The sequence below is a fragment of the Lactuca virosa genome, chromosome 4 (assembly GCF_052849685.1).
Source record: "Lactuca virosa cultivar CGN04683 chromosome 4, Lactuca_virosa_CGN04683_v6, whole genome shotgun sequence".
Classification (NCBI taxonomy): domain Eukaryota; kingdom Viridiplantae; phylum Streptophyta; class Magnoliopsida; order Asterales; family Asteraceae; genus Lactuca; species Lactuca virosa.
The window spans coordinates 355,770,363-355,790,705 of NC_136429.1; the positions used below are offsets into that span (position 1 = coordinate 355,770,363).

A 20,343-nucleotide genomic window follows, 5' to 3' on the forward strand; every position below is an offset into this window, starting at 1 on the left:
AATTTCATTATATGCAGTTTAAATACCTCACAACCAATCGCCTATTACACGACGGATTATGGATAAACACATGTTTTACTTGTTTTTAGAATTGCTAATTGATTCCGTTGATTCACTTATTAAAAATCCAAATCAAGTTGGCCAAGACTATAGTAATATATTTAATCGATTTAGTGGCAGAAAGTGGGGTCGATCACATGTAATCATAATTTTTAATAAACATATATTGGGTTTTTGGTTATTACTTTTCAATGCAAGAAATCACAGTATTCATTGTTTCTTTGATTGTCTGCTTTATAGAATCCTTATGATTAAATTGATATCAATTGTTGCTTTACAGAATCCTTATGAATAAATTGATATCAGTTGTGTACTTGACGACACATGTGCTCTTTTTATCTTTTGTTTTCATAAACCATTAAATTAACATATTACTGTGTAATATACTTGCAATCTACATAAACATATAAAGTCTCTTATATTGTCTTTATACTTCTACGGTAAAATATACATAACATGTATCTCAAATCCATTTTACCCAAAATTGTTTCTTTCTTTTTTAATTGTAGAATGACATTGATGTGTGGTTTTCTTGGTGCAGGTCACATTCCACATTATGGATTCAGAAATGCAAGTAGTAGATCCGTCCTTTGAAAAACAGACAAATGAAGATATTGATGCAAATAATGGTTATTCAGGATCGACATCTGAATCGGAGAAAATAAATAATGATGGTGTCAATCTTGGATGTGACGTAGGTGCAGGTAATGATCAAAGTATTATTGGAAAGGTTTTCGATACACCCAATGATGCGTATACATTTTATAATGATTACGCATTTTTACATGGATTTGGTATACGTATTCATTGGAAATTTAAGAATAAGACAACAAATGAGCATTATCGGAAGACATATGTATGCAACAAAGAAGGTTTCAAATGCTTGAAAGTTAATAATTCAAGTGGAAAAGTGATAAAACGTCGTAGAGAAGTAAGAACGGGATGCAAAGCAATGATTCGAATTTCAAAACAGAAGGATGAGAAATGGATCGTGGACAAGTTTAATGACACACACAATCATGCCTTGAGCTTGACACCAACGAAGGTAATGAAGCATAGATCGCATGGGAAGTTCCACCGTACTATGGAATGCAGATCTCTTATGGTGCAATTTGGTCAAGCAGGTTTGAAGCCTTCTCAAATTAAAAAGGCTATTAACGCAATGAAAACTTCAGATGAAGACGATGTTACTTCAAAGCAATGTGCTGATGTCTTATCCGAGCAACGAAAACAGTATAGGGGAAAGGAGTTTTATGGACTTATAAAGCATTTCCAAGATAACGCATTAATGGATAATGACCAGTATTTTGTTGTGGACTTGTGTGATGATGGTTCTCCTAGGAATATATTTTGGGCTGATGGAAGATCAAGAGACGCCTATACTAAGTTTGGAGATGTTGTTGTGTTTGATGTCACTTATATGACAAACAAATACAAAATGCCATTTGCTCCCTTTATAGGGGTTAATCATCATCGGCAATCTATACTTTTTGGTGGAGCATTGCTAGAAAACGAAAAAGAAGAAACATTTGTATGGTTATTCGAGAATTTCCTAAAGTGTATGTTTAGCAAGCATCCAAAGGCAATTATTACGGATCAAGACAAAGCGATGGGTAATGAGATAAAAAAAAGTGTTTCCAAACACTCGACACCGCTTTTGTGAATGGCATATTAAAAGGCACGAACCGGAACACATTCGCCCATTTGTTGCCCGTTATAGTGATTTTCAGGAATCTTATAGACATTGGGTAAACAGTGACACCATTGAATAATTTGAAAAAAAGTTTGAAGTTATGCGTAGTAGGTATAACCTGGAACATAATTGTTGGATAAGTGAAATGTATAACCAACGGATACATTGGGCAAAACCTTTCTTCAAAGATATTTTCTTGGCCGGTATGACAACCAGTGGACAAAGTGAGAGTATTAATTCTTTTTTTGATGGATTTGTCAATTCCAACACCATGTTGAATGCATTTGTACTACAATATGAAAAAGCAGTAGAGACTCGAAGGGCCGCCGAAGAAGATGAAGACTTCAAGACTATGAACTCGAGGGCAGTTCTTTCTTCTGTGCATCCAATCGAAGCAAAAGCAGGTGAGTGTTACACTAGAAAAGTTTTTGAGGTTTTTAAAAATGAATGGATGGAAGCCACTAACAATTTAACTCATGAGACGTTAAGCAAAAGTAAATAAGAAATTATATACCGAGTTGGGCAACTTGACGTTGATAAAACATATTGGCGAACTGTTACACTCCGTTCTATGAGTGAAATGAATGTCACATGTTCATGTGCTAAGTATGAAATATGTGGGATTTTATGTAAGCATTGCTTGTATGTTATGAAGAAGAGGCATGTTGAAACACTTCCGAATCACTATATTTTACCACGGTGGACCCTTAATGCTAGGTATAAGGTGGGTAATAGTAGTATCAGACTAGAGGAAATGAATAATGAAAATGGGGTGAGCGCATTCACTTTATGGTGTGTCCGTTCAAATTTTACCAAAGTTATTGAACAAGCAAAGGAATCCCCTTTAAAAATAGATAAAGTCAATACTGTATTGATAAAGCTTTTAGATGATCTAACGATTCAGGAAAAGCCTAAAGCATTTGAAAATGCATCTCAAGGTTGTTCTACGGGAATTTCACAAGTAGATATGATGCCTCAATTGTTTGTACGGGATCCTATTGGTCCAACTAATACAAAAGGGCGGCCTAAAAATGCTACAAGAATTAAGTCTTCATTAGAAATGCCAAAGAAAAGAACTTGCTCTTACTGTCAAGGATTGGGTCACTACGCCACTAGTTGTTCAAAAAGAAAGGTAGTTGTAATATCACTTTATATTGTCATGAGTTTACTAGCATAATAATTATATTAACTATTTTATTTTTCATGTATCAGACGGATGAATTGTTGCAAGAGAAACAATGGTGATATGTCTGGTCGTTGGGAGAAATTTGGATGGTTTCTGTTTTGGATAGTTGATTTTTTTTTATGTTTTAAATAGGCACATTTTTTATGTTTTGGAAATAAATGGTGTATGAAAACCTATTTTGGATAATTGCGGTAATTATATTTTATTTTGGACAAAAATGGTGTATGAAACATCTGGATGGTTTTTGTTTTTAACACAGATGTGTTACAAATATAAGTAGGTTGTTAATATAGGGTAAAAATAAAAGTACGTTGCTACCATGGGCTTAAAATGAAAAGTACATTGCTGATTCTATAAAAATATGTATATGAATTGCTATTTTCCATAAAAAGTCAGAACATGTTATTCTGGTTAACAACGAGAAGTACGTTGCTGATTTTGTATAATTATTTAAAATTGAAACTTTATTATCTTCTTTGCAAGATTGCACATTGTGTACATAACTGGATTGGAGGAGTCATGCTTTATATTGCAATTAGAAAAAGATACACAAGATTATATCAATCATAGAGAAATCTAAGTGGAAAAAGAAACAGTGGATTCTATCAAAATACGTATATAGATTGCTATTTCTGATGAAAAGTAATGGTACATTGCTAATTATCGTAAAAAATCAAACAACTTTGCTATTTCTAATACAAAATCAAAGTACGTTGCTATTCTAGTTAACATTGGATTTTAACCTACTCACGCTTGATGGTCTTTAAGTCAACCCGAGTGTGTCTTGTCCATTCATCCAAGGCCACCACTTTTGTCATTGCATACCAAGACTAACATTCCAACCATTGAATTCAAAGGCTACCTGTTTCTCACGAAACCATTGATCCAACACCACGAGTCCACCCATTGAATTCCAGTTTTGTTTACCGGTTGATCAAGACAACATATTTCTCAGTCAAGGCACAAATGTCACTTCACAGTGGCTGTGGAACAGGCAATGCACAATGCTTCCTCTTCATGTCTCAATGGTTATAAATAAATGCTCATGTCATACTGTCATAGGTGCTAATTGGTGTGAATACCTCTCTACAACAAGAACTCATAAATGTTCAGTGCACATCATCAAAATAATTTTGTGGAATATGTACATATATCTCACACGATTAAACTGTAAATTCATTATCAATAATACATACACACATAGTCATTTTCTTTTCAAACAACATAAGTTGTATTACATTGACAAGAGAATTGTAGGATTCTAGCAAACAGAAGATAACACACCAATTATTAACCTGCTTTTGCAATCAGAGCACTTTCACAACTTGTCATTACTTTTTTAAAAATTTATCAAACACTTCAAATTTATCATATTCATTTCATTACTTGAGTCTACATCATTTGATTGGGTTTTAGAACTTCAAACCGACATAAAAGTAAACATCTTTTTATCAATTGAACAAGACATGTGAACCCTAAATTTGATAAGCATGTACAGATCATAATACCTCAAGAAACTTGATAGATCTGAATACAACTATTGTAAAAGCATCAGGTCCTTAAAAAACGAAAGCATTAATAGAAATAGAGGACTCAAGGGAGAAGGATACCGTACAGGGCAAGAAGAAAGGTCTGAGGACATGACCAAAGGCAGACGACCGCGAGGTGGCAACTGGGTGGGGGGCATCAGGGAACGATAGAGCGCAAGAGAAGATACAGATAATCAATCTAGACCGACAGAGATACTGTGAGAGATTGCCCGTGGCTTGGTCCTGCCTTGTCTAAATTGCAACCAAATTGTGTGTATTGGTCGAATTTGGTGGAAAATCCAATACCAGACAAGAATTTGGGGGCATGAATATGCAATCGACTTTTCCTGTAATTCATATTTGAAAACCTAACCGACTAAAATGATTCATATCAAGGAGAGCAAAAAATTGAAACATGGATAACGAGAACTTAACCTTTAGTTAATCCGCGATTAAGATATCGTAAGGAGGAATCAATCGACAGATTATTTTCCAGGGGACAACGAGCACACCGAAGCTTATGAGATAAAGGGTTTTTTGAAGGGTAGAATACTAGAGAGGGGATTGTAGGAGATGTTGGTGTGGGAGAGAAATAGAATTGAACCAGAACTTATTAGGGAAGAAGTAGCAGTTGAGTAATCGCATCGCCATATAAAACTTCTGAGCTCCGATGTTGTTTGATTATTTGTAAATCACCCCTAAAACGACGTGGGTTAATAGGTTCCACACCTAAGCTTATATGGGGCTGATATATATATTCACTTTTCCTTATATATATATATATATATATATATATATATATATATATATATATATATATATATATATATATATATATAGAGAGAGAGAGAGAGAGAGAGATAGAAAAGGAGAGAGAGAAAGAGAGAGAGAAAGAGAAAGAGAGAGAGAAAATTAGGCTCATATGTAATCACTAAGTATCATGTGAATTTGTAAATTATTATGGACCAATCATTTTAAATGAACTTTGGTAAGTTAATTAATTAAATCATTTAATTTTTGTAAGCAATCCCTTAAAATCCGGAAGTTGATTAAGTTTCCAAAAATGTAGTTAATATCTTTTGAAAATGATTGGTCCAGAATGAGTTTTACGTTTACATATATATATATATATATATATATATATATATATATATATATATATATATATATATATATATATATATATATATATATATATATATATATATATATATATATATACTAGTACGATACCCGCGCGATGCAGCGACAATGAACAATTTTCGAACTGCGATTAGTTCCCTTATGATGAATAAATTCCTAACATCAAATAGTTTTTTACTAAATAAATCTACCTGATCAACGCAACGTGAATATTTTATTTTCAGCGGTTTTGCTAGAAATATGTTTTTTAATGATAAGTAAAAAAATGTTGTAGTTAGAGAAAATGAAAAAATTAAATTAAAATTATTAATACTTTTTAAAAATTAAAATATTAAGAAAAATGATATTTCTATTCTATTTTATTTAAAACTATGAAATTTTTAGTATTGTAACAAAGATAATGAATTTTCATAGTAGAAAAGTTTAATGATAACACTTAATAGACAAATATAAATGAGTTGTTAGTTTTTATTTAATACTGACATATCACCTTTTGGGCTAAATAAGAAAAAAAATGTATATTTATTTTTAAAGATGTTTTTTTTTATCCCATTACTTTTTTCCCTATCCTAAATTTCTTTTTTTTTCGCTTGACACTCGTATGTCTTCTTTTTATTAATCCATGATTTCTTTGGTAAGTCGTATCTTCCTCTTGTTTTTTATTTCTTGTTTCTTGGTTCTTGCTTTTTTTGGTCGAAAATAAAAATCACATAAATTAATACATGATTCTATGGTAAGTTGTATGTGACCCAATTTACATGCATCCAATTCTTAATGATCAGTTGATCACAATTTCACAACTAACATATAGTCAAACATACATGAATGGACTCTTAATTTGGATGCTTATTAGCTATTTAAATTATTTATTGTTTTACCATTATCTTTTAAGTTTTTAAAACACAAATAAGGCCATGTTTAAGTTGTGTCTGACCGAGTTGAGTCAGACATTTTTGGCTGATTCGGTCAGATGTAGGTGTTTGATAGATTAATTTCGGCTTTCTGACTCAATAAGAAATATTTGAGTGGGTTAGAAGAAAAAAAAGTAGCTGAGCGAGAAAGGGTTTCTACGTTTCCAATTTTACCCTTGCCTTAGTAGAACTATCAGCGCCTCCATCCCTTCGGTTTTTCTCCTCTTTCAGCGCATTTTTCTTCTTCATAGAACAGCAAGATCCTCAATTTAAAGTTTCAATTTTTGTCACCTAATTTAAACAACAAGAATTGTCGATTTGAAGGTCCAATTTTTGTGTTCCTCTTCTCATCAGGTAACTTCTTTTCCTGTTTAAAGTTTCGATTTTTGTTGTTTTTTTCCTATTTGGTGTTCCTATTTTTGTTGTTATATATCCGATTTTTGTTGTTTGTTGTTGTGTTATTGTTTGTTGTTAATATATAGTTCCTTAAGACCGATTGGATCATATTTTTGTTGTTTGAATTTCAGATTTTTGATGTTCTGTTGCTGTTTTTTGTTTGTTGTTATGTTGATGTTTGTTGTTGTGGTCAATTTGCAAATTGGTTGTTAATATATAGTTAGCAGCGATTCCTTTGTTATTGTAATTTGTTTCCCTCTTTTCGTCTATTTATGTTATTCTTGCTCTGTTTTGTACCCATATTTTTCAATATCATCTTGTGTGGTTGGATGCTTATATTTTCATGCATTGTTAAGAATATTGTTAATGTACAGTCCATGGTCAATGGCTTTTGAATTCTTTCCCCAACATATACAAATGAAATAAAATAAACAAGAATGTCAGAAGTTCATTTTACCAATAGAAAGAAGAACAAGTGATGTAGAAACAAAAACTAAAGTTTCAGCAAACCTTGATAAATGCTAACAAACCTAAATGGATCCACAAGATCTGTTTTCACTTGCCAACCACTGTATCTTAGTATAGGAATTTACGTATTAATTTTCTATGGAAGTATATATATTTGAAAATTTATATATTCGTAATTCCATATATGTTACTTCTGTTATATTCTTTTTTAAGTTGAAAATGATTTTGGTATAAAAAATGCTTTGAAGCATTGTACTTTGAAAGTACAATGCTATATTAGGGGATGCTTACATAAACATCATTACAGCTGATTTTGTTTCTTTACCTTTTTAGCATCCAACTGTCCAACATTTCTTCGCTGATTTATTTTTCATATTTTTTGTTGTTTCTTTTGACCATTTATGTAAGTTTACTATTACATGGGGACCATTTCTTTGACTTTAAAATTAATAAGACAAAGGCCATTTTTGTAATTGTTGTTAAATGCAAGAACTAGTAATGTACTTTGATTTGTTTTTCTAATGTAGAATCTTAAATGACTTGTGTGTAATTTACATTTTGTATGACAATCTATATGTTTTTATAATTATTCTGCAACTTCATACATCCCTATATAGAGCAGCAGGGTAAAATGGTCATTTTTCATCAGTCAGCACATTCAGTCAGATGTACAATCAAACAACATGATTTCTTACTTAGTCAGGATTTCTTATTCAGACAGACATTTCACAGACAGCAATTTCTCAGTCAGTAACTATCAAACGAGACCTAAAAGTGAAGGATAAGACATTTTATAAGATTAAAGCTACAAGCCTATAACCTATTTTTTTCCTCAGCACACTATAATGATTGAGTTGTAGTAATTGATCCATTCACATACATATTGTTCGTTAATTAAGAAATAGTTCATACATTGAAAGTATAACATCTTTTTTGAAAAACGTATAATAAAATTATTAAGAAATGACTGTACAGTTTGGGAATTAAAAAGTAAAATTTTTTCAATTTGTTGGAGAATCGCATATATGAACAACATTGTGCCATGTAAAATAAAATGGGGGTAATGGTTGTTAAAAACGAAAAGGACACACATACAAACATTGTTTTATGAGATTTTTTTATAATTAATCAAATACATAAAATACATCTAAATAAATATCAAAAGAGTGACTAAATGGTTCTCCAATCCGTAGATCAAAATCCTATTGCTGACAGCACAATACCAGGAAGCAATCATGGTCTACTGATAACATGAACAATCGCAGTGGGGCGGCATTTCTGGCTTCTCTTCTTCTTTGATAATTTCCATTTTAAATCCTATTTGGCATGGAATGTTAGTGTTGTGAATCGGTAGATAATATAATTTAATAGATTTCAAAAGGTTTTGGAACCAATTACCATTAAAATGAGGTTTTTCATAATAAGAGAAACATTCAATCTAATCCCTTCTTTTGACGAAATTGACTAAAAAAATATAGGAAATCCAATTGGCTATACAAAAAATTATAAAAAAAATTTCATACCTCTTCAAAAGCATCTTCTCAAATCCGCCCTTCTTCATAATCAGATCTTCAAAAATAAAAAAATCGACAAAACCCTTCAATAGTGTACAACATATTCTCAAACACCTGGTTTGCATATATTTCTACCCGTTTAAGTTAAAACATAGGAAAGATCTACCTTGTTGAAAAGAGACGATATCTAGAAAAGCACAAGCAACTCCTCTTATTCTTTCAATTAGGCAGGCTACATCTCTGATACATAACTTGAAAAATAGGAATAGTCTAGAATCAAAACCAAGTAGACGACTTTTAACTACATTGGAATACATGAATTTGAAATAAACAAACAAAATACAAGAAATGCAAAGTTTATGCACAACAAAATTAGAAAACGGAACAAACCTATAAATAGAAACCATGTATTTAGCTCTTCCTATTAAACCAGACCTCACCAATCCATTCTATGAAAAAAAAGGTTTAAGCAACTAATAAGAAAATGGAAACCATGTATTTGGATCTTCCTTACACCAATACCCAGATCACTAAAATCTAAACATGCATATAAGATATATCTAGAATCAATGATATCTAAATAAGGATTTTGACCATTAAAAAGTCAAAAAGATGTGAGTCCTTGTTAGTGAAAGACGACCCACATTTTTCCCTGAAATGAAAATGCATATCAATTAAGAAATAACTATACATGGGAGTTTGTTGGGAAAAAAATCAATGCTATTAAATTCTTAAACGAAGTTTAAAATCTTGAGAGATTTGTTTAGGTTCCTGAAAGTGCTTTCAGCAAAGCGGTTTATCCACATCCTGGAGGACCAAGAAGCAGAATCATCCTAGAAAATAAAGAACACAAAGCACCAAATGGATAAATAATTAAATACCATATGTATCTTACACAAAACTAAGTCTTACATGAAAGAAGATTAAAGTGAAGGGGTGAAATTCACAAACCTGAACATGCCTTCGAACAATAGAAAAGGAAATTCCATTCCTTGCATGTTTAAACAGTGAAGAATCAAAATTAAGGGAGATGGTGCTATGAAAATTCATAGAACGTTGTTATTTCTGATATACAAATCCGCATATGGCATTTTTGTCACACCCCAAAACCAGAACAGCGGAAACGTTCGGGGTGGAGGACGTCATGTAGAGTATCACAACAATGAATAGTAGTAAACAAGCAACAACATCATCCATTGCATTAATAATATAATTTAATACAAGTGTGTTCTGTGAAGTGTATAAGACACTAAAAATGTAAATCAAAATAAAAGATGAGTCTTGAACGAGCTCCATCTTCTCAAAACCTGGCACCGGTACCTGTCTACTGGTGACCTGAGAATACAAGTTATTTTGAAAGATTTTATTAGTTTTAAAGCTGGTGAGATCATAAGTATTTTAGTGTCATTGTTTGTATGAAAGTGTTTGTAAGTACTTGATGTATAAGTTTGTAAATGTTTGTAAATGTTTTTATCTCCTAGAAAACCCTATGTTTTGTACTAAAAGTAGCCTTCTACCAAGGCATCAAATTTTTGTAAGTACTTGATGTATAAGTTTGTAAATGTTTGTAAATATTTGTATCTCCTAGAAAACCCTATGTTTTCTACTAAAAGTAGCCTTCTACCAAGGCATCAAATGTTTGTAAGTACTTGATGTATAAGTTTGTAAATGTTTGTAAGTATATCTCTTGTAAGAGTATGTATTTTCCCAATTCTGACTATCATTAACCAAAAATATAGTTTTTACATTACTGTTCATTGTGAGAAGATCACAAAGCGAATGCAATTGGGAAATAAAATAGTACTGTAGTGTTGTATTAAGTAACTACTGATGTACTAACTACCTTAAACCAATTGTTATTTAAATTACCATGTGATATGCCTGTACCATATTACCGACTACAAACACGACGATGAAAGACGTCGGAAGAAATGACATTTGGCACCCGTAGACTTGCAAGTCCCACTGTAGCGAGCAGCAAGGTGTAGAATAGTCAATCCAGTATAGATCTATACACAAATTCAACGCTCTCCTTCTAGGAGACTCTGGATACAAAACGAGCCATGGCAGGTGATGCCATGCCCCGTTACATGGCTCACATAACTGTTGTAGTGTTCTTGTATATGTATTGTATGTACTAGCTGTATTGTATGTTCTCTCTCTGTCAAGTATGTATGTATGTTCTCTCTGTTTCTCATAATAGTATGTTCTCTTGTATAATGTATAGCATGTACTAGTTGTATTGTATGTTCTCTCTCTCTGTCTAGTATGTATGTATGTTCTCTCTGTATGTTATCGTTTGTTTCTCATCATAGTATGTATTGACTCATGTATGAACTAACTCTTTGTATGTTTCATTGTTCTAGTAATAGTATTTGTAACTTCCTAAACTATACCTATTATAGTTTACTAGCAATGTTGTTTGTATACATGAACATGTTTGTATACATGAACATGTTTGTATACCTTTGCTACCCAAAGGTATTGGACTGAAAGAAGGAACTTTTGTATCTATATACATATACATAATATATAACTAAGATTCAAACGACCTTCGGACAAACAACCGATACCCTAAGACCACAACCAAACAAGGAACAGGAGGTAGGGTGAGTTATCAGTCCGAAGTCCTTTGAATCCTACTTATATAACTATATCTACATAGATACACATTTAACAAAGTATAAGTTTAAAAGAGTTTGAATAGAAAGTATTTAACATGTAAAAGAGTTTGCAAAACAGTTTGAAGTAGTTTGTTTGATAAACCAGTTTGAAAAGTAAGACAATCCATATGTTTGATAGTCATTAATCACATGTGATTGATATAATAACTATAATGTATCTACTTGTATTCCCCCCCCCCCCCCATAAAAGCATTTAAAATCATTTAAAAGGTTGATTAAGGGGTATGAACTCACCTGAAGTGAGTGATGCGAATGTAAGATCAGAAAAAGGATGTTAAGTGTCAAGTGAAGGCTTGAGCACACACGGATCCTATTTAGCATATAAAGACACATATATGAATACAATTAGTGTTTACTCAACTAATCAGGTAAATAATAACACTTTAAGGACTAATAAATCCTTAAATGGAAGTGTTATAATCACTTAGGATTGCATAAGACGGTTGTAAGGCCACTTAAGGGAGTTTTTGGTCCAAGTGGTATGTTTCTTGGAGTTTTCGGTTCTTGTTGTTTTCGGTCCATATGGTTTTCGGTCCATATGGTTTTCGGTCCAAATGGTTTTGACCGAAAACCCATGGTCTTTGATGCATAAGGTGATTTCCAAGGGCTTTCAAGTATATATAGGGGTTCTAAGTTTCATCCAAAGCCTTATGTGAGTTTAAGGTCTTAAAGGCACCTTTCTTTAGGGTTTTCGGTCAAGGGAGATGCACTTGACCGAAAACACCTATTGTTCTTGAGAAATGGATGTTTTCAAGGCCCTAAATCAGGTATCCTTACTAGATAACAAGTATAGGAGATAGATACTTACAATATGGAAGCAAAGAAAGGTGTTTTCGGCCCAAAACACTAGTGTGTGTTCTTGGTGTTCTTGGTGTTCTTGGTGTTCTTGGAGATCTAACCCGAAAGAGATGATTTCATGGATGAAATCAAAGGGTTGTACTAGATAAAGCTTTGTAACAACAAATCAAATGGAAAGAATTCTTACAATTTTGAAGATCAAAGTGAAGAACTCGATGATACTTGAGAGAGAATGGATGTTTCTAGCTTTGAAAAGGAAAGAATGATCCAAATGATCATGAAATATATATGTAGGATGGGGTTTTCGGTCACCTTGACCGAAAACTCTAAGGTCTTGACCGAAAACTCCTTTTTGAGGAGGTTTTTGGTTTGCTTCATGACTAGAACTTCATCCAATTCATCCTAACACTAATTCCTTTGATGTACTAAGTTTAGAATACTCGAATAGACTCCAAATAGGGCTAAAAGTTAACAAACAAGACTAACTCTGATAAATTTGAATGTTTATACAAGCTAGAAATTTCGGATTGTCACATCATCCCCCCGTTAGAAGGAATGTCGTCCCGAAATTAGAGTTTTAAGCAAATAAGTAGTTACAAATAACTAAGTAAAAAGATGAGGGTATTTCAGTTTCAACTGATCCTCGCGCTCCCAAATGAATATAGGTCCTCGCTTGGCGTTCCAGCGAACCTTCACTATTGGGATTTGGCTTTGTTTCGTTTGCTTGACCTCTCGCTCCATGATCTCTACAGGTTCTTCCATGCAGTTGAGGCTCTCGTTGATCTCGATCTCGTCGAGTGGGATTACAAGAGTCTTGTCGCACAGACACTTTTTCAAGTTCGAGACGTGGAAAGTAGAATGTACATTACTAAGTTCGCGGGGTAGGTTGAGTCTGTAAGCTACAGGGCCGATTCTAGTGAGAATCTCGAAACGCCCTGCGAAACTTTTATGTCGTTCTCTAGAGGCTCTCAATCGTCCACTAATCTGAACGATCTTGTCTATTGATTCTCTCTAACCCTAGATCGTGTATTTCATAGCTAGCTTTGAGTGTTTCAAACTGACGGGAGGCTTAGGTAATGACCTTACCTCGTTGCATCCAAATGCAACTGAGCCCTGGATTTGGACGCATCGCAATAGACTACAAAGTCTTCTATTCCTTTTTGGGAGGGATAGTATTGTCGCGGTGCACAAGGCTCGTTTTAGCGTTTGGAACGCTCTCTCTTGCTTCTCTTCCCAGTCAAAGGCCACGCCCTTCTGGGTCAAAGTTGTAAGGGGCTTCGCGAATCGTGAGAAGTTCTGAAAGAACCTACTATAGTAGTCTGCGAGACCTAGAAATTTAAAATTTTATGTAGGTGTCTTCGGATCTGACCATTCTCAATGGCCTGGATTTTGAAAGTGTCTACATGTATTCCCTCTTCACTAACCACGTGACACAGGAATTTGACCCTTCGAATCCAAAGTCGCATTTAAGAGAATTTCGCATAGAGCTTTTCTGATCGAAATGTTTCCAAGACCTGTTGAATATGTTGACTATGCTCCTCCTTACTACGAGAGTAGATAAGTATTTCATCGATGAAGACGATGACAAACTGATCCAAGTAAGGACGACACACCCTATTCATTAAATCTATGAATACTGCGGGCGCGTTTGTTAATCCGAACGGCATCACTACGAATTCGTAGTCTCCATAACGAGTTCGGAAGGCTGTCTTCGGAACATCCTCCCTTAATACTCGTAGTTGGTGATACCCGGATCTTGGATCGACTTTTGAAAAGAAGTTCGCCCCTTGCAGTTGATCAACTAAATCGTCTATGAGAGGCAAAGGGTAACGATTTTTTATGGTTAGTTTGTTGAGCTCCCTGTAGTCGATGCACATACGAAACTATCTGTCTTTCTTCTTGACGAACAAGACTGGAGCTCCCCAGGGTGAGAAGTTTGGTCTTATAAAGCTCTTGCTGAGCAGTTCGTTAGGTTGACTAGACAGTTCTTGCATCTATGCAGGCACTAGACGATAGGGCGATTCGGCTACTGGGGTAGCCCCTGGAACTAAGTCGATCCTGAACTCGACTTGACGTTGCAAAAGTAATCCTGGGAGTTTTCTGTTCTATCTGAATCTCTTGTCTCGATCGGTGGGAAAGGCATTTGATTGGCTCCTAAGTTTATTCGCATGGCAGTGCGATCACTCGTATTCTGGAGCGGTCTTCATCCTGAAGTTCTTTTCTGGAAGTCATATTTGCTTCATCAATCACGGCTTCGCGTACACGAGTCGTATATGATTAAGATTGAAAAGGTCGTCGAATAAATGTTTCTTCTCTAGCTTACATCCAAACAAGGAAAAGAAGTTAAAGCGAAACCACCAATTCTAAACTTGTAGAACCTTGATTATATACCACCCTTGCGTATATATTCCTCGGCGATGAATTAACCGTATGGGTCTTCGGATGGAACTTGACGTACTGTACGAGTGGTATTCCGGGGAGGTTTCTTAGGGAAGGATACGAAACATAAGATACCCCTCGCATGAGTATCTCGGAGTTCTGGAATGACATTTTCGCTAGAAAGGAGACTATGGGGAAAAGGATTTTCGCACGAGACTGGCATTGTGAGGATCGAATTGACTCATGTTTCATGATAATGTCGGACTACTCGAAATAAGAGGCGTTAGATTAGATTATAAAGGTGCTACAGAAACATAATGGTGCAACTTGACAGAGTTTCAGTACTTTAGCTTATCTTACAAGACTGCTGCTGCGAACAAGGTATACTACAAAAGCAAATACACGCAGCACGAGAGTCCCTTGACTGACGGGATCTCGCAAAAGATACGACTCGAGTTGCACTAGTTTTTAACAGCTTATAAGTCTAATATAACGAAAACGCCCTAGGATTTCAACGTGGGTCCGGAGTAGTCTCTCCTTCAGCAGTGATCCTTAGAATCTTCCCGTCTGCGCCAGAGTTCTTTGTTATGGGACAATCCTTCTTGAGATGTCCTATCTCACCGCATAAATGACAAATCTGGCTTGCCCCAGCGTCGGTGGTGGAAGTGAAGTTTCGAGTCGGAGTTATGTGGACACGAGCGCTTGCGTTGCTCTTCCCCTTTGGACAACTCCTTTTATAGTGTCCGGTCTCACCACAACCATAACAAGTCGGGCTGACCCGGATGTTAGTGATTTGGAAGACGGTTTGTGCTGGCGCCCTACAGACACTAATAGTGTGCCCCATTTGATTGAAATTTATACATTGCGAATCACGGCAAACTCCTGTATGATGAAAAGTACACTTTATACACTTCGGGAGTTTTCCCTCATATGGTCTGAACGGTGTTGAAGTGGCAGGGGTTGCCACTTGTTGCTGTTGCTTGGCAACTTTTTGAGATCGTTTGAGCTCCTTGTAGGCTTGACGCCTTCGTTTCTTACCCTCTGCTTTGCGGCTTTGGGTGCTTGTAACAGTTATCATTTGTTGATATCCCGAGTGGTTACAACAATTTGAACTATCAACACCTTTTACAGCCTTGCTTTTGTTACTAGTATTGAGGTGTGCAAGGACAGCTATCACGGCAGCTGTTACCGCTGCTTGGAAGGTGGCAGCATCTATATGAAGGATCGGGGTTTTGTCGTTCGTCTGATTACCTCTAGATGACGACATGATTCTGCTATTTGACAAGAAAAGGAGTTTATGAGTGATTATGGTTGGTCCTAGATGTATTCTACTCATTCACGTAAATGTAAAGTTTTTGTTTTGTTAAACTGTTCTCGATGGTTTGACCTACATCCCTATGATGCAGCACTGGAAAAGAGTTGAAGTAAGTTCGTAGAATGTTCACTAGACAATTGCTATTTTGAACTAGACTATCATTGGTTTGTGGATAACCGGATTCAACCTTTGACAAGAATTGGAAGTAATCCTTGAGCTAATTCACCATAGCTCAATTATTTGACGACATGAGGTTTAGATAGGATTCTAACGATAGCAAAACGAAAGTATTTGAACAAGGATTGGCACAGAAATTATCCGACTGTCAATATCATTGATATTTAAGATGTAATACGTTTTGGGAAAAATGACCTTGGAGTAGGTCTTACATAATATCCGAAGTAGAAAAGTTTGGATGGCATACTGGCCTAACTAGAAAGTACTTACAGTACAGGGTTAGTTACATAGAAAAGTGCTACTTGGAGCATAGATAGGAAGACTATTCTTTCGACCAATGAAAGAAAGGTAGAATATCTCCTACTGATGACGGTTATCCCTTGGGTGAACTCTTAGTTCAGCCAGCTAACGCTCCACATCAAGTAGGTGCCTTTCGTACACCCTTTGGCGTACTCGGAGCTCTATGACTTCAGCTCGAGTTTCAGCTAGCTCTTGTTGCAGGGTCTCGTGGTCTCCCCTAGATCTCTCACGAGTATCTTCCAGATGAATGGTGCGGATGGTATGCATCCTCGCATTGGCATCAACTTCCGTGATTCGATGGAGAGATGTCCTACCCTGAATTTCGTTTCGGGCAACTCTGCGGACCAAGATTGGCAAGACTCTGTCTGCTGAGCCTCCTTCGCTCAGGTCATAAAAGCTTTGGTCTCCGTTGAATGGTATGGGCTGATTCTGTTCTTGGCTCCATGTTTCCAAGCTCTCCACCCACGGAGGCGTCGGGCCTTGAAAAGCCGGATGAGGGTTAGGATTTGGAACAGGAGCCACCGGGGGTAGGTTCTCGACTTTTGGCTCTGAGTCAGAACCATCTGCAAAGCCTTCAGCCTGGTCATCATCCACAAGGATTGGGTGATCATTTTCTGGCTCTGCTTCAAACCCTCCTCCATTTCCTTGGTTAGGGAAGTACAAGTCGCCGTGAGGATGGAATCCAGCCATGTTATCTATGCGAGAAAAGGGGTATAAGAAATAACAAAATAAAAGTACTAATTAGGTAGTTATAAGACCTTTTTAGTTTTCACATAAGTAAATTATAGTAACACAAAATACTCCTATAGTATTTTAAGTTTATGTTTTGTTCTAAGGTTTTCGTTGTGGTATTGTTGGTAAGTTTTTAGACTTGTTGCAACCTCACAACCACTCTTAGTCACATGTTAGTCACGCCTCGGATAATATAGTTGATCAGGCTATATCTTCCCAAATTTGACTATATGTCTCTAAGTCTACTTGTGCTGCCCAACAATCGTAATACTTTTGTTATGTCCTAGTGACACTGATTTTAGCATGAATGCAGGTATGTATACTTGGTCAGAGTATTTTAAATCCCTATGCAGGTACATATAAAAGTAGCCTTCTACCAAGGCATCAAATGTTTGTAAGTACTTGATGTATAAGTTTGTAAATGTTTGTAAATGTTTGTATCTCCTAGAAAACCCTATGTTTTCTACTAAAAGTAGCCTTCTACCAAGGCATCAAATGTTTGTAAGTACTTTATGTATAAGTTTGTAAATGTTTGTAAGTATATATCTTGAAAGAGTATGTATTTTCCCAATTCTGACTATCATTAACCAAAAATATAGTTTTTACATTACTGTTCATTGTGAGAAGATCACAAAGTGAATGCAATGGGGAAATAAAATAGTATTGTAGTGTTGTATTAAGTAACTACTGTTGTACTAACTACCTTAAAGCAATTGTTATTTAAAGTACCATGTGATATGCCTGTACCATACAACCGACTAAAAACACGATGATGAAAGACGTCGGAAGAAATGACACTTGGCACCCGTAGACTTGCAAGTCCCACTGCAGCGAGCAGCAAGGTGTAGGATAGTCAATCCAGTATAGATTTATACACAAATTCAACACTCTCCTTCTAGGAGACTCTGGATACAAAACTGTTGGATTTTGGTATAATACAACATCGTATGGTGCACATACAACCCTAAATACCTTGGATCTATGTTTTCACTAATTATACATGCAAATGGTTTCCAAGGCATTAAACCTATAACTAGCATGCATTTGACATAAACCATATAATATACTAGTTAGGGAAACATACCTTTTATGTGGCTTGAAGTCTTGATGTATTTGGCCTTAACAGCTTAGCACCAATAGTATGAAATGCCTCAAATGGAATCACAACACACCTAGGAAAAAGGTGGCTCTTGAGAGAGAATTCCATGCACCAAAACACCTCCATATTTCTCTAAGAAAAGAAGTGGTGATTTTGGCTATGGAGTAACCTATTTATATGTAGGATTCCAAGGGTCATGGGTATAACCCATAATCCATACCCATGGGTTTTATGATCCATGGTTCATGTGGCCCAACTCTTTATGTATCCATACATAAACTTGGTCCAACATGGATCATAAGCCCAACACGTATAAATATAACTAATTATCATAATTAGTCCCCATAGATTTAATTAGTCTTTTTTGATCACTAAATTAATTCCAAATTAATTCTTGATCGATACTAATTAAAACATATGATTTCATATTAATATATTATAACTTATAATATATTAATAAACCATAAATAACCTTCTCTCAAAAGTCCATCCTAACAAATTGTCCTGATGATACGCAACCCAAATGGACCATGCTACTCTCGGGTCAAGTACATACCAATAATAGTTATGGGCTTAGACATCTAATCCAACAGTATCCCACTTGGATAAGTCTAAAACTATTATGGCAAGTACGACTTCATAACCCGACTAGCAATCGTAGCTCTTAAAGCCGCTGTCGAACTCTGAACAAATCAATGACGCGTCCATTAGATAAGGGATCATATATTCCTCCATTATAGATATCATATGGACTGAGACATGGATTATAATCATTCCCTCTGTCCATTTGTTGTTTCCCGATTTCCGATTTATGACGACCGACTAATTGAACAAATCAAATCAGTCTAGGCTTGGCCAAGCACTTAGGGTGTCATCACTAAATCATCGAGGGGACCACATCTATCGCTTTTATCCCTTTAAGGGTAAAAGGAATGGATAAACTTCGACTCATATGGCTTGTTCTACTACTTGTTGAATCATACACAAAGACACGTTTTATAACATCGAGTTACCAATGCGTTTTCGTGCAATCAATGTATAACCAACTCATAGTAACAACTCATATCTCTAGGTTTGAAGAATATAAGATATTATCGTCTCATGATCACTCGTGATAAAATCCATGAAGTGATTCAAATGAGCGCGGGTTGAATCCAATACTCAGAACTTATAAGTACTCATGAGTGTTGTAGCACCACTTTGTCAACCAACTTGGACCTCTACAAACCAACCCATGACAGTCTTGATTCATATCTACTTCCAACATATGACCGACTGTGGATGGTTTGAATAACTTAATCATTCAGGAAGAGCGACTTAGTTATTCTGGAAGTCAAAACATGCAAAGTGAAACACAAGAATAAATGAATCAAATATGGTATCAAACCCTATGAATATAAATAAACACTTTTATTTATCACCATACTGATTACTCATTATTCATTGTTTCGGTTTTATCAACTTTATACTTGAATTAAAAACACTAGTTATCCCATGCTCCAAGCATGTACACTATGTTTTTCTTAAACAATAGCTTTGCCATACACCAAGTATGCACTCTATGTTTGTCTATGATCCTTACTTTGTGAAATAAACCAATTGAACATAATTTCAATGATTCTAATTTCACACTCCCAAATCCTTATCGAAAAATGTGAGAATTTCAAATTCCTATCATTTATCGAAATCTGTTTAGATTTTAAACTTATATGCACTGACCCTCCTGTAATGAATATGTACAAAGTCACAAAGACTTGTCAACAGTCATTATAAGGTATTCCAATGGAGATCAACTCCATGGAAACTAAGTCTCATATTCAAAGTACATTGCTTTGGATATGCTTCTTGCATTAATTTTTCTAATCTTACATAGATAACTTCCACCTATGGAGACAACTCCATATTCTCATTTTGACTATCACTTCTGAATAAGAGATGCCTCTTTTCAGAATATGTCAA

At 35.2% G+C, this 20,343-nt stretch overlaps 1 pseudogene; it reads left to right on the forward strand.

Annotated features, from left to right (window-relative positions):
- Positions 1–616: 616 nt before the first annotated feature.
- On the forward strand, positions 617–2,998 carry LOC145106255 (protein FAR1-RELATED SEQUENCE 9-like; annotated as a pseudogene).
- Positions 2,999–20,343: the final 17,345 nt, after the last annotated feature.